This window comes from Simochromis diagramma, unplaced genomic scaffold (genome assembly GCF_900408965.1).
Source record: "Simochromis diagramma unplaced genomic scaffold, fSimDia1.1 OVJJ01000091.1, whole genome shotgun sequence".
Classification (NCBI taxonomy): Eukaryota; Metazoa; Chordata; class Actinopteri; order Cichliformes; family Cichlidae; genus Simochromis; species Simochromis diagramma.
The window spans coordinates 818,761-834,027 of NW_024386901.1; positions in this window are offsets into that span (position 1 = coordinate 818,761).

The window sequence follows — 15,267 nt, forward strand, 5'->3', positions numbered from 1 at the left end:
GTGTTTAGTAATCTTGCAATTATTATTATTTTAGTTTTCTTGGTTTAATTTATTTATTGTGGAACAAAGCGGCATTCTTACTGTTTCTGTGAAGTCTTTAACTAAAACTGTTTTGTGTTAACTAGAGAAACTTAGCTCTTCGATGGATCAAGTGCATGTACAGATGAAGCTTATCTATTATATTTTTTAACGGAGATTTATTAAAAGAATAAGATAAACTTTTTTTTAATCTCTCAAAGGTCAAAAGTGACATTTAGCTACTCTATAGCAAACAGCATTATTTACAGAAGAGGGTTTTTTTTGTTCTTTCACAACGCCCACCACTGTTTGACTGTGGGCAGAATAAAGTTAGCATGATTCGTCATTACCAGAATCAACAGTGTTGCAGGAATTATCAGACCGTGAGACAATTGTAAGATGACAGAAAGGGCGGGGAGTAGTTCAGCAGGGTGCTTTGTTTAGAGTCTCTTGAACCGTCTAAATGTTTTACAGCTGCTTCCCGCACATGTGACACATTTGTGGCACATCAGAGCTCGTTTGGTGGTACTTAATCCTAAAAATGTTTTCGCATCCCCTCTGTGCCTTCCTGTTTTCAGTGCTTGGTCCTTGGGGTCAGCGTGGATTAATTAATGCCTGGCTGACACGCTGTAGATCTCTCATCAGAAACCTCATCAGCATCCATGCAAAAGAGATGCAAGTAATGAGCTGTGGAAGTGATAGCATCTGTTTTCTGGGATGATGGTTTTGCTGATTACTGTGTGTGTTTTGCTTGTTCGTGATGGATTTGAGTGCAGGAGAGACTTAATGTTGTCAAACCTGACTCCTCGTGTCTGCTTCTGCTGGCGTAGGATGAGCTGCTGTAATGTCAGGCGTGCTTTTGGCTTAGCAGGAACGGGCTCTTGCACTCAGATCGGTAAGCACAGCTGTTTCTGCCCACAACATCCATGGTATCCATTTGTGCCTTTTGGCAGCTTTGATCTATTCAACAACTAATGACTTCATGATATTTAAATATACATGAAACAACACAAAGCGTCTGGAAGGCTTAGCTTTTCTGGGGGTATGAACAGCTGTTTAACAAAATATATCCCTTTACTGGATGTTTTTCACTTCATATTTTTAATGGGATTGGGTCATAGGATTATATTTCTTCTCAATGAACCATTCAAAAAATCCAATGTTCAGGGTAACTGCATTTGTTCTGCATATTCGCTTGTGTATTTATATATTTGTTGTGTTGTAAGCAATCAAGTCCTTACAGAATCTTTCAAACCCTATAAAGTTACATTTTTATTGAGTGGATTTATCGAGAGTATGGTGTTGACCTTGTACAACCACATTAATTTCTACTATTTTCTAGAGGCGACTCTTTTAATCACTTTTTATCAAGATCTTTTTCTTTCAGGTAGACACAGGCCTGGTTATGCAGTCCTATAGAATGTGTGAAGCAAATGAGTAGTAGTAGTGGCAGCTGTGTGTGATATTGTGACTAATTTCGACCACATTTATAGTGGTGTTTACATATTGCTTGATATGGGGAGGTGGAGCAGCTTCTCTGCTGATCAGAAAGTTAGCGTTTCAAACCACTTTGGCGTTTGGACTGGCCGCTCCAGTCCAAGATATGTAGGAAAAGGAACCATATGCACCAGAGATCACACGATCTGTTGGTTTGGGAAGTACCACATTAAGGTCTAAATGACCTCACTAACACTGATCTAGAGACCAGACAGTGACCATTTGGCAGCCGCTGGTTGAAAGGGAAAAATGTAAATTCCATAACTGGTTGCAAGTGGTTGCTGACAGTTACTGTGAAATTCACTGATGCAGGTCTAAAGACAAATCACTGACCCCCTGGGAACCAGTGGTTGCTAGGTAAATGTATATATTCCAACAGTTGGCAACTGGTTGTTGGGGATCGCTTGTTGTTGGAAGCAACAAAGAGGTTTAAAGTGCTGCAACGAAAACAACTTTGCAATTGTTTTGGTAGCTACTAGGTTGCCATGGTCACCAGCTGTTTGTGTGGAATATGCTGATTTCTTCCCAAACACTCGTCAGCTACTCACCAACCAGTAGGGAAACTCGGATAAGTGGGATGCAAACCAGAAATGAAGACCATTTGCTTCCAAAGTAAAAGTTTTGCCTTCGGCATGTGTTGGCTGAACTGGTGAGACTGAACTTTTAGTTTGAAGGAGAGCCGTTTCCTGTGTGTCTCACTTTTTTAGGTTGTACTGCAGCTCAGAGAGGCTGGTGTGCTCAGGTGTCCAATGGGGGAAATGCAGTTTTTGGCACTTTGCTTTTGTTTTTTGCAGTTTTTAGTTCATTCTTGAGCCCCTGAGGCTGCAGCTCAGTGCGCACTATGATGATGATGATCAGATGGTTGTTTGGGAGGGATTCAGCTCTCAGTGTTGAAATGTAGATGTTTATTCTTGTTTTAGTTTATTTTATTATCAGGTGGAAGTATTTATGGTGTGAACCTGAACTCTTGACATCCTGTTTTAGCACAGAAAATATCATCATGCTTCAGTTTATCCAGCTGTTGCTGAAAAAGTGACGTTATTGCTAAGGTGCCAGACCATTTTAATCCTTTTCTTAATCTGAAAAACAAAAACTATCTTTGGCTCCACTCCAGTTTTTGGTTTCCCCAGATCACAAACCCCTACAAGATGCGGAAATTGCTCAAGCTCACCTTATAACAATTATCTCATGGTTTGTTGTTTCACTCCCAGTAGAGCAGACACATTAAGTACAGAGTGCACTTGCTCACGCTATTCTCTCTCAGCCAGATACTCACTGTAATTTATTTTTATTTAACCTCAACATTTATGGCAATTTAATGATGATCCAGGGTATAATCTGCTAAGATGAATGCAATGACTCTTAATGGAGCAAAGCCTGCAGGCTAGCTCAAGCAGTTAACTCAAATTGCACATTTGCATTCATACATGACATGCCCTCCAGCTCTGGCTCTCCTCTGTCGGTGCTGTCATCACTCTGATCAACCTTAAACTCTTACTCTTACTGCAGGCTGTAAGAAGAAGTTATCCACCATTGGTGCTGCTCGTTTGGCTGGAATGGTGCTGAAAAGAAGCCCATCATGAACATTTAAATCTAATAATACTAGTAATATTAATGATAAAGTTATTCCTGTAAAGCCTGAAAGTTGAAATAATTGGCAGAATTTTTCACATTTTGTTTGGAACAAACATGCTTATTTAACCTTGTTGCAATTAAATAAAATGATATATGATATGATAAATCTGGTGTTACAAGGTTAAGGAAGAAAAGTTTCTGTGGCACATCAAAATACAGCATCACAGAGTTGCATAAACACTGTAACAAAACAGCCCCTCTAAGCACTGCACATCCCAGTGTTATCTATCTATCTATCTATCTATCTATCTATCTATTAGGGGTGCAACGATACACAAAATTCACGGTTCGGTTCGGTTCGATACTTTGGTGTCACGGTTTGATATTTTTTCGATACAAAAAAATGTTCATGCCTTTTTAATTTGTCATTTATTAAAATTATAAATATATATTTTAACTCAAAAGTACAGTTTTTAAATTTAACCCTAACCCTTGTGCGTGTTTTTTATTTTGACAGCGAATGAGCACCTGCGGACCACTTATGTGCAGCCCTGGTTATTTAGCTCGTCATATTGCAGCTACAGAAATTCTTTTGTCCATGAAACCATAAAGCTGCACTTTCTTTTTGCCTTATAGTCTGATTTGTCATAACTTTTCCGTTTTGTGGTAAGCTTTTCTTTGGCTGTCACTTCTTCACCCTGACCTGTCTTATTTGGCTCAGCAGAACTGAAATATATATCCTGCTGCTTTTACACACGCACTCACATAAGCTCAGCGATTCTCTGCGCGATCAACCTCTCACATGTTTAAGCTTGCTGCGGGAGATTTCACTTGTCATGTTTGCGTAGTAAGCTAACGATTGATAAGACGATGTCAGAGGAATTGGTGCACAAATGATCATCACTCACCAATCAGTGCTGTCCGAGCGATTGCAAAGTGAAAGCAAAAAAACAAGTGCAAATTCAAACGCGATTTCAATATGTCACATATTGACAGTGGCTCACCGATGCCAATGACATAATTACCCAGCTACATCTCTGAAAGAATGCAAAAGCATTGACATATATTTTTCCTTCCTACAATAGCCCGACGGGCAGGGCAGAGATAGATTTTGGTAGCCCGACTGGAAAAATCGCTAGCCCCTGGACGTCGGGCTAGCGATATTGCGAGCCCTGTATCTGATTGAGGAATCACTCATCTTTGGAAAAGAGAGTTTATTACAGAGAAAGGGCTCTTTCCAAAATAAAAGCTATATTATACGCTTCTTCTGGGCTATATTCTCAGCAGCATATTAAACATATCAGGTCCCCATAAGGAGACTCATGTGCTAACGGCTGTCTAAATGACTCGGATAAAGTTTGTAGCATGCATGCTTGTTGTTTTTGCACTAGGATGATGTAAATGTGCAGTCATATTCGTTGTGTTCCCACTAGTGCTTTCAGGTTAATCTCGTTGAAATGACGTTAACACCACAACATGGCAAATCTCCGTTAACGAGCTACCCCTGATCGCTCCGTGCATGGGGCTAGACGGCCAACACGTTAACGAGCTAACTGCGCTAACACACTAGTTCCCACCCATGTAATTGAGCATTGCGTGGCACATCCAACATACTGTTTTACTTTAGTCCATGACGCGCTTACCTTCAGGGTCATACTTCACATGAAAACCAAAATAGTTCCAAACGCCAGATCTGAATGAGGGTGGGGGAGGTTCAATTTGCCATGTTGCAAGGAGAGCTTAACTTCTGTCTTGCTAGCTTGCCCTGCGCTCTTCCTTCTGACGATGCTGTCTGTGTTGAGCGCTCAGTGGATCTGCGCTCGACAGTGCAGCCTAGGCGGAGTAGTCGAACGCAGATTCACTGAGCGCTCAACACAGACAGCATCGTCAGAAGGAAAGTTGATGAAATAAATTACAAATTTTGTATTGTTCGATACATATGCGTACTGAACCGAAAGCACTGTATCGAACGGTTCAATATCGATACGAATATCGTTGCACCCCTACTATCTATCTATCTATCTATCTATCTATCTATCTATCTATCTATCTATCTATCTAGCAAGGTTTGCAGTTTTTGATCTGTGTTGTAAGATCCAGTTCACCTGTGTAATCTCTTGCAGTGGTGCTCAACTAGAAATATTCTTCTTTGATTTCTTCTTTGCAAACTTCAAGGATTTAAAATCCTCCCCCGGCTAATAATTATTTATCAGCCTGCAGGTCTATTAGCGCTGTTAAACTTCCTCTCCATGTACGGTGGCTGTCTGGACTCTGGACCTGTGAAATAAACACATGAACATAAAAAAAACAAGTGTGTGAAGTTTGGCAGCTTGTGTAAACTGTCCATGATTCTTCGGAATCATGCAAGCTGCGCAAACACCATGAACCACTGCCCCATCGCGCAGAGCCCCTGAGGAGCGCCATATATAGGAGGACGTCAAGGTCCTGAGAAACAGGTGATGGAGGGGGGGAGCAACCTGTGGCTGAAACAGAAAAAGAGACAGAGGCTACAGAGCGTTCTCATGTACCTTTCCACGCACTGATGGTTTCTTTCCCAGAAATACAATCAACCCCTTCAGCACGCACACCCCAACAGCACCTTCTGCCAGTCACTCTATGTAAAATATAGCCCCGCAGATCTCGCAGCATCATGAGGCAGCTCTGTCAGTCGGTCATGTGTGGATTTACAGTGCATATATCTTACCAACAAATTAATTTCACATATCATATGTGAGCACTGCTTAAACCCCAACTTCCTCCACACTGCCCCCAAATGAATTCAAAAAGATGAGTTTGCAGTGCCAGTTAATCCGTGTTAGAAGATAAATCCAACTAATAAAATCACCAGATGCGCACTTGCATTCTACATATTTTCAGCGTAGCGAGGAGAGTGCAGCATGAGGCCGGCTGTAAATCCTGAAGAACCTCAGGCTGAATGTGCGTCCACGTGTGTGAGGTGATTTGGATCCTTCCTAGGAACCCTAATGCACGCTGACACACTGTTCTTATTAAAGCTTTGTGTTTTCAAGGCGTCTGTTCTTCTTCCAGCTTCAGTCTGTTTAACAGTATATTTCTAACTTTGCGCACAGACTTAAGACAGAAGAGCAGATGTGAACCAAGCCGATGACTGCCTTTAACGAGTGGTCAGAGGTTGTGTTTGAAACAAACGTCTAAAATTTCGTGTCAGTCAACTCCGAGAAGTGGATTTGAAAACCTACTAAATAAGCAGGGGTTAGTAGTGAAGTAGACCGCTGTACCTTCATGGGATGATAACTATTTACTTCCCATACAATGTCAACTTTATTTATAAAACACCTAAAAAAACAGCCACAGCAGATATAAAGTGCGGCACATATAACATACATATAACATACAACAAATACAATCAGTGTCTGATGTTGAAGCAAAGGCCAAGGAGTATAAATGTAATTATACTTTTCATTGTAATTATTCTGAGTAAAATAATATCTGAGTTCTGATTTATGCTAATGAGTATTCAATTGTTCAAAAAGACAGAAAGAAAGATTCAAAAGTAAAGCGGCGCCTTGTAACAGTAAAATCTTGACATTATTAGATGGTTAATGCACTGATGCACCAACTGAGTGTAACCGTTGTAGCTGGTGATGATTCATTTTAACTACTGAGTAAACTTTCAAACAGCTGCTGATAACAGAGAAGTTCAGAAGAGACTTTGTGACAGCTAATGTCAAACAGAGTGAGGAGAGAACTTTTATAAAAATGTGAAATGTAAAACTATGAAGTAACTGTTTGCAATTGTTGTCTGCTGTAAAAGAAATTTTTTTCTTTGTAATATAAGTATATATCATAAAAAATAAAAGCTAATACCTATGTGCAAGTAACTCCAAACTGCACTTAAGCACAGTACTTGAGTGACTGTATCCTTTCTACACTGGTGATGATAAGCGTCTGGGCAACCGAGCAAAACATTTTCCCAAACTCTTATTTGGTTAAAGATCCAGATGCTTTGTGTCCTCTTGATTTCACAGCTGCATCTGCCGAGCGCAGGTTTAGTACCAGGCACACAGGAAACCTCGCGCGCCAGCTGCTGTTCACAGTTTCTGTCCGTCACTGATTAGTTGCTTGTTGCTAAACTTAAAACTGAACTACAATGACAGGCATGTTTCTCTGTTTGGGAGTTTCTTTTCATCTTTCCTCTGCTTGTTTGTGGTTGTCGACAGTTACATGTGAAAAACCACTGAAGTAAAACGACTGTCTTAACAAAGCTCAGATGTTTGTTTTTTCTTTCTTTCTTTCTTCTTCTGTTTTTTAAAAAGAAAAGCTAGGGTTGAAATAGAGCCACTGTGTTTTTTGTGGACTGCAAACACACTTTATTCCACCCTCCACAGCACAACATGGTTTATAATTCCTGTCATATGTTAGCAGGAGGAAGCTGAAACCGTTTTTCTCCCTGTGACCTATGTCTCAGTTAAGTCACGGTGACCATTCATGCAAGCATAGGATATGAAGCAATGAAACTTAAGCCAGGGGTGTCAAACATAAGGCCCGGGGACCAGAATCGGCCCGACAAAGACTCCAATCCAGCTCATTGGACAACATGGAGGGCAAAAACTTTGGACTTAAAAGTAAGAGTTTAAAGCAGCCTGGGATATCATGACTTAAGTGAGCAAAAACCACATGGACCAAAACTTAAGTACAGTTAAAGCATTTGGGAGGAGGGCTGTGAGAAATGTGTGACCAAAGTAGAAGCAAAAACAGAGCAGTCAAGCTCCCGAAACACAAAGTTTCCCACATTCCCCAGGTTAGCCGCTGTTTTCCATCAAACTGCCTGACAAAAACACACCATTACCTTAAACTCCCCACCTCTGGAGATTGTAAATAATAGATTTCGCAATAACTTTTCAACCTAAATTACCCAAAATAAGTACAGCTTTTTGTTTTCAAGGGCTGAAATGAGCAAACTGAGCTCAGTATGTGCAAATATATGGATTATTAGAATGCAATTTTTCTCAGTTTCAAGCCTGAAAGTGAGATGCACAAAGAGCACAGTCTGTAACTGTGTGACATGCCATTTGGCACTTTTTCTGTACTGTAAGAACAGGCTGCATTCATTTAGCAGAGAAATTATCACACCATAAACTGCGATCTTTTTGAACTGTTCGGTCGTTCAGCACGCAGCAGGACTCACTGTCCAACAGCCGGTGCTGTTAATATCTGCTAGATCAGTCACTTATGGGAAGAAGCAGCGCATCACCATTGTCCCTGCTACCAGTCTCAACTGTTTAAGCCCTATAAAACAACAGTTGGGAACAGAGCTTGCTCCAATCAATGTTTTTGCAAACATAAAAATGTAATGTTTTCCATTTCAAACACGAGATACTCTTTCCTGATGTTACTGCAATAAAGACATATGACACAAATAATGAAATGTGGCACCAATGGCAACTTTTCATCATGCTTTGAGTTCTTTTGTGATGGCACTGGAGTTCTGAAAACCTTCTCTTGCTAAAGCCACACTGTTTTAATCCTAGATTTGAGTTCTTGCTTTTTGGTCTTCTGAGGAAGGACGGATTGAAATGAAAACAGGACTTTAGAAGGGCACTTCTATGGCGCTGTCGTCTGCCAAGGTCAATGCTCAAACAACTTGAGCAAGTGATGAGGATCGGCACCAAAATGTCTTTCCCCAGCCGCCCCTGTTTCTCCTGCTCAGCATCCGCTTGTCAGGAGAACAGCATCTGTGCGCTTGTGCTCCTATAATTGCAGTTGTCATCTTTCAGATATGCAGATTATAATTTTAGAGGAATGTGTCCTTTAAATCATGTTTATGTTTTGTTTTGTTGGCCATGACTTAAACAACTATTGAGGCTATTTAGAGCATGTCTGTCTGTGATCTTTTTTAAGATTCTCATGTTACAATCAACAAATGCTGGGTGTCCTGATCTGACATCCACACACAAATGTAGTGATTCATTGCCTTTTATATGAGAACATCTGTAACCCGAGAAACTTTAAAGTCGCTGCTGGAGGCTCACCTCTTTTTATTGGCATTCATTTTGAGTGGTGTTTTAAATGTGTCTTTAAATTTTGAGAGTGCGTTAAAGCTAAAGAACCATCTGTTTCAGGAATGGAACAAGGAACGGACCCACCAAAGACTAGACCCGATCATAGCGTTGAATATAGACACATTTTTAGCCCAAGCTGTTTAATTCTATGCAACAGATTTTATAAATCACACAAACAACTGCAAACATGTCACACGCAAACCGAAGGTCTATAGACTGTATTGAAGTTAACATAACTTTATTTAATCTCACATTGGGTCCCAGAAATTTACCTGTTACATGAGCACAGGGGTCAAAATGAAAACGTGAATCTGTGTATAATTGTACTATATACACTCAAATACATATAAGACACATCACTTTATGTTTTAAAGTTCACTGTGAATGGTAATATCCAGCACAAAAAAGCAGGATGCAAGATGCTAGCAGGCAGGGCATACATGGAGTGTCATAACCAAATGGCTGGCTTGGTATGGCCCCGAAGTCCCAAGGTCAAAGTGGGCTACAACGCCAAGAGTGGTTGAGAACAACCAAGCTGAGATCCTGTTGGATCTTCCAGATACAGACGGATAAACTGGTGATGGCTAACAGTGTTGGGGAGTAACGGAATACATGTACCGCCGTTACATATTTAAAATACAAAATATGAGTAACTGTATTCCATTACAGTTACTGTTTAAAAGGGTGGTATTTAGAATACAGTTACTTTGTTGAAATAAACGGATTACACGGCGGTCTTTTCCTGTTTCACATGTTAGGCTATGCCCTCTCTATTTTTGGTAATTCCACGCCGGTGGAAACCAAAACAAAACACGCACTAAGAGGCTCTAATGTCTGTCTCAATCTCGCGTCTCATAATGACGTGAAGAAATATTTTTTAAAATGATTTAATATGAAGTGTGGAGATACAGAAATTCTTTTATTGCTGCCATATAATCTGAATCATTATAACTGCATTAATAACATTCTTTACAGCATTATTCCATCTAACAATATTTCTCACAGTATTGATATTGCATTAAAGTTGTCTATTGAAGATGTTCATTTGAGGATCCTTCCATTATGTTAACTTTTATTACAAGTACAGCCAGAAGTATTTCATACACATTGCATATTTGTGCTTATTTCGAGTTGATGTTCGGTTCATTAAGGGTCTTAAGCTTCACTGGCGTGACTGTCCAGGTGATACATGCTGAGGGAAACTAGAACATAGAAGGATAACTGCAATGCATGCTTACAACACATATAATCTAGGAATGTGTCAGGCCTGAGGCCTTAACTCATTTGGTGTCTTACTATATTTTACTCTACTTGGCAACAGATGACCAGAGTCAATAATTAGCCCCAGAGACCCTGAGGGCTTGAAGTTTATTACCTTGTATGGAAGGTGTTATAGAAAAGAGAAGTTCTATGTCTGCTTATAGCCATTAAAATTGTACAAGATGTACCCATTCACTGTGACTAATGTCTGGAACGTATTTTAATCTGTAATTGACGCCATGGGGGGGCGTGTACCCCACTGCTTTATAAGTGTCCACAACATGTATTTTGGTCAGAGGACATATGCTGATGTTTTCTCCTGTGTGTTAATAAACTCATCGTTTGATTGCACTTTTCTGGGGCCTCCGTGGTTTGTCTCACTGCTCTACATTGATCGATTTCGCAACAGAAGGCAATAGCATAATGTTAGAGGCATAGCCCTAAAGAATGTAGCCTCATGGGCAGTGTAGTCCGTGTTGCATTGAGAATGGACTGCCATACCCGTTATGTGTCTGTGAGCGCGAGGAGGGAGAAAAAGGAAAAGTACGAGCTGTCATCGAGCAGAAACGGGAGCTGGAAGCATGTAAATATAATAATAACCACTGCAGCCAAGAAGAGTGCCTGACGAGCCCAGTTGTAAGTAAGCTATTAAGACTCGACTGTACACCGTGTTCGTGTTTTCCTCCGAAACAATAAGTTCCGTTGGAGCAGTCTTTCAACGCCTCTCTCTGTCTCTCGCTAGCAAAGTTGACCCACACAACAAAGTAAAGCTATTTTTCAGCTACGAGCCCGACACGAATCCGACGTATTAGCCAGAGGTCCCTTTACTACGGTTCGGAGCCGCGGACCTGTTTTATATACGCGCGGAATAGTTTTCTATACGAGATCACTGCAAAAAGTGCAGCCTTGCCTAATGTCCACCTACTGTTACTCATTTATATTAAGATTTAAAAATGTAGTTGCTATTGATATGGTGAGTAACCTTCAGTAACAGTAATAAATCACACAGCAATAGTACATTCACGTAGTTGTAAACAGCATGATAATACATTAAGTAATCCAAAGTATTCAGAATACGTTACTGTCATTGAGTAATGTAACGGAATACGTTACAAAATATATTTTGGGGCATGTAATCTGTAATCTGTAGTGGAATACATTTCAAAAATAACCTTCCCAACACTGATAGCTAACCAACCGGACGTAGTTGTGTTGGACAAGCAGAGCAAGATGTCCGTAATAATAATAATAATAATAATAATACATTTTGTTTGAGGGCGCCTTTCAGAAACCCAAGGTCACCTTACAAAAAACACAATTAATAAAAGGAACAATAGTCATAAAATACATAAAATAAGTTAAAATTACAAAACAGAGCGTGACAACAGATAAAATCAGCATTAAAGCGAATAAGCCAGTTTAACAGATGTGTTTTGAGCTGTGTCTTAAATACGGAGAGGGAGTCAATATTTCTTAGTGCAGGAGGAGGAGAGTTCCAGAGCCGAGGAGCAGAGCGACTGAAAGCTCTGTTCCTCATAGTAATAAGGTGTGAGGACGGAACAGTAAGATGAATAGCAGATGATGATCTGAGAGGGCGGGAAACAGTGGTGATATGGAGCAGGTCACACAAATATGAAGGAGCAGATTTATGGATACACTTGTATGTAAGAAGTAAGATTTTAAAATTTATCCTGGCTTCTATGGGCAACCAGTGAAGCTGCTGAAGAACTGGGGTAATATGAGCACTTAACGGAGTGTAAGTTATGACCCGAGCTGCAGAATTTTGAAGAAGTTGGAGTTTATGAAGGGACCTTTTAGGGAGACCAAATAGGAGGGAATTACAGTAATCAATACGGGACGTAATAAGACTATGGACAAGGATGGCAGCAGCATGGGGAGTAAGGAAGGGACGGAGTCGGTGAATATTACGTAAATGGAAGTAAGCAGACCGTGTTATGTAATTAATGTGAGACTGGAATGAAAGAGTATTATCAAGTATGACACCCAAACTCTTAACCTGAGGGGAGGGAAGGGTGGGAGAATTTTCAACGTTAATGGAAAAGCTGTGGGATTTGGTTAAGATAGATGGTGTACCAACAACTAAAACTTCAGTTTTATTACTGTTAAGTTTGAGGAAATTGGAGGAGAACCAGGATCTAATCTCAATAAGACAGTCTGAGAGGGAGGTAGGTGGAAGGGATGAATTGGGTTTAGAAGAAAGGTAGAGCTGGGTGTCATCGGCATAACAGTGAAAATTTATATTATATTTTCGGAATATATAACCAAGAGGAAGCATATAAATAATGAATAAAAGAGGCCCCAATACTGAACCCTGGGGCACACCAGCAGAAACAGGATAGAGAGTTGAAGAATGGGATTTAAGTTGGATAAACTGTGTGAGTGCGGTCTGAGAGATAGGAGGTAAACCAGGTAAGTGGGGTATGACTAATACCAATGGAAGCTAACCGGTTCAGGAGAATATTGTGAGAAATGGTATCAAACGCTGCACTAAGATCAAGAAGGATGAGAATGGATAGGAGACCAGAATCAGCTGCCATCAGAAGGTCATTGGTAATTCTTAACAGAGCAGTTTCTGTACTATGATTGGGGCGGAAACCAGATTGAAATTGTTCATAGAGATTATGGTCATTGAGATGTAAATGAAGCTGGGCGGCGACAACTTTTTCAAGAATTTTTGAAATGTGGTAGTGATCAGTGTGGCGATACCAAGTGACGGCAACATCAGGAAGAAGCGACACAAGTAGCTTGAGAAATACCAATGACTGAGAGAGGCGTTCGAAAACACGTGGAAGCTGAAAGCAACAATGATCCCCCTGGTAGCTGAAGCACTCAAAGTGGGCGAGTGGCTCCAGCAGATACAAGGACAACAGACAAGAGCTCTGTTCAGAAGAGCGCAGTCCTAGGAACAGCAAAGGACCCCAAAAGGACTGGACCTAAGCTTGGTGCGCCTGGGCACACATGGACATTTAAATTTTTTAAGCAGGTATTTAACCTGTGCACATATACAGGTACAGTTTGACTGCTCTTGGGATGAAGGACCTGCCATTGCACTTCTCCTGCTGAAGGAGCTCAGGGTCTCCACAGTCTAATGCAGGTCGCCAGGCTAACACAGAGAGGCAGACAGCAATTCACACTCACATTCTCACCTATGAGCAAATAAGAATTACCAATTAACCTAACCCTGCAACTGTGTATTTCTGGGAGGAAGCTGGAGTACCCAGGGATAACCCACGTAAACACGAGAAGAACATGCAAACTCCACACAGACTGTACTTCTGGTCAAAAGTACAGAGTATTTCACACAAACATACTAAATCGTAAAGTGAAAAAAAGTATGATTGTTATGTAGTAAAACGTACTATACTTCCCATTTAAATGTTGTAAAGCTGAGGTATGAAGAAGCATCAAATGGAAATGACCAAAATCAGTTTGGATAAAAATGCAAAGGAGAGACAGAATAAAATAAATAATAAAAAATAAATAAATAAAAATAAATGTAAAAAAGAAAATACATACAGAAATAAAAAAAAAATGTGCATCTTGTTGTATTTGTAATTCTTGTATTTGAAATTGGTTTTAAATGTGTTTTATTTTTTAAATTTTGACATCCTTTGTCTTCCATAATGCATGGGCTGCAATACGACAACATTAAGAAGACCCGTGACTTTGGGCCACAGACAGACTGTTTACAGTCTGAACCTCTGTTTGTGAAGGTTGTGCTTGTTAGATGGAACAAGCTGTGTTTCCTCCCTGAGAAACATGCAAGCGCTAAACAAATGCATCATTTAAATGTTCCAAATATAACTGCGAGGAGTTACTTTCTTAACACCAGGGTGCATTAACTGGGATAATGTGTTTACATAACTCAGTGTCCCAGCTAGTATCAATACACCCCAGATGTTGGACTGAGTTTCGTATAACCAACACAAGAGCTTATCTGCACCACTGATACTGTTACTGTATGTGTGCTGCATCCTGATAGAGCATGCCTGGGTATCCTGACACAACAAATGCTACATAAAAGCAAAGCAAACACAATAAATAGGCTAATAATGACACTTTAAAGTGGTAGGCATAATGCTTAGAAATGACACTAACTTAGTGGAATATACAAAGTTAGACAAGGCAAAATGAAGCAGGGGTTAGTAAACATCCTTTTCCCTGATCTGAAGCTCAAACTTGTCCCCCCTAGTGGCCTAATCCCTTCACTGCACTCTGTCCTCCTCTTGCCCCCTTGTCCCAGAGAATTGAGAAAGGCAGACCCAAGGACCCGCGTACAGTTTTAATCAAGTGAGCACATGCTCATTTTGAAACATCGTCACAAGTCTGGGTCGTGATATAAGACAGACCGGACAACTCTGTGGACTGAAGCGCGCTGACACAAAGGGATGCCTAAATGAAGTTATTTTCTTTGATAAATGCAGCTGAAAAACAGCCATCTGGTTTACTTTATTTTGCCATGATTGATATACGAGATGATATGAGTTGTGCAGTATATTGTGCCTTTGGAGGCTGAACTGAGATGTAAAGGCACGTTGGACGTGCTGTTTCTGCTATGACACTGTTTTCCTGCCATGGAAGTGCAGCCAGCTTATCAGCTCCTCTGTTTTAGTCTAGACTGAAACGTCTCAACGAGTTGTGGATGAATTATCGCAAAAGCTGGCAAACACATTTATGGTCTGTCTGTGGTTTTGTGGTTTAGGATGAAGTACTGTATCTCACCAGCTTTTTGATGCATCCACATTAAAAATTCTATGCAGATATTCATGTGCTCGAAAGAATCCTTCTGTTTCTGGTTATCCCTGGACTTTTCTACTCGTCGATGTGCACGATGGGGACGTGTTTGTTTCTGTTG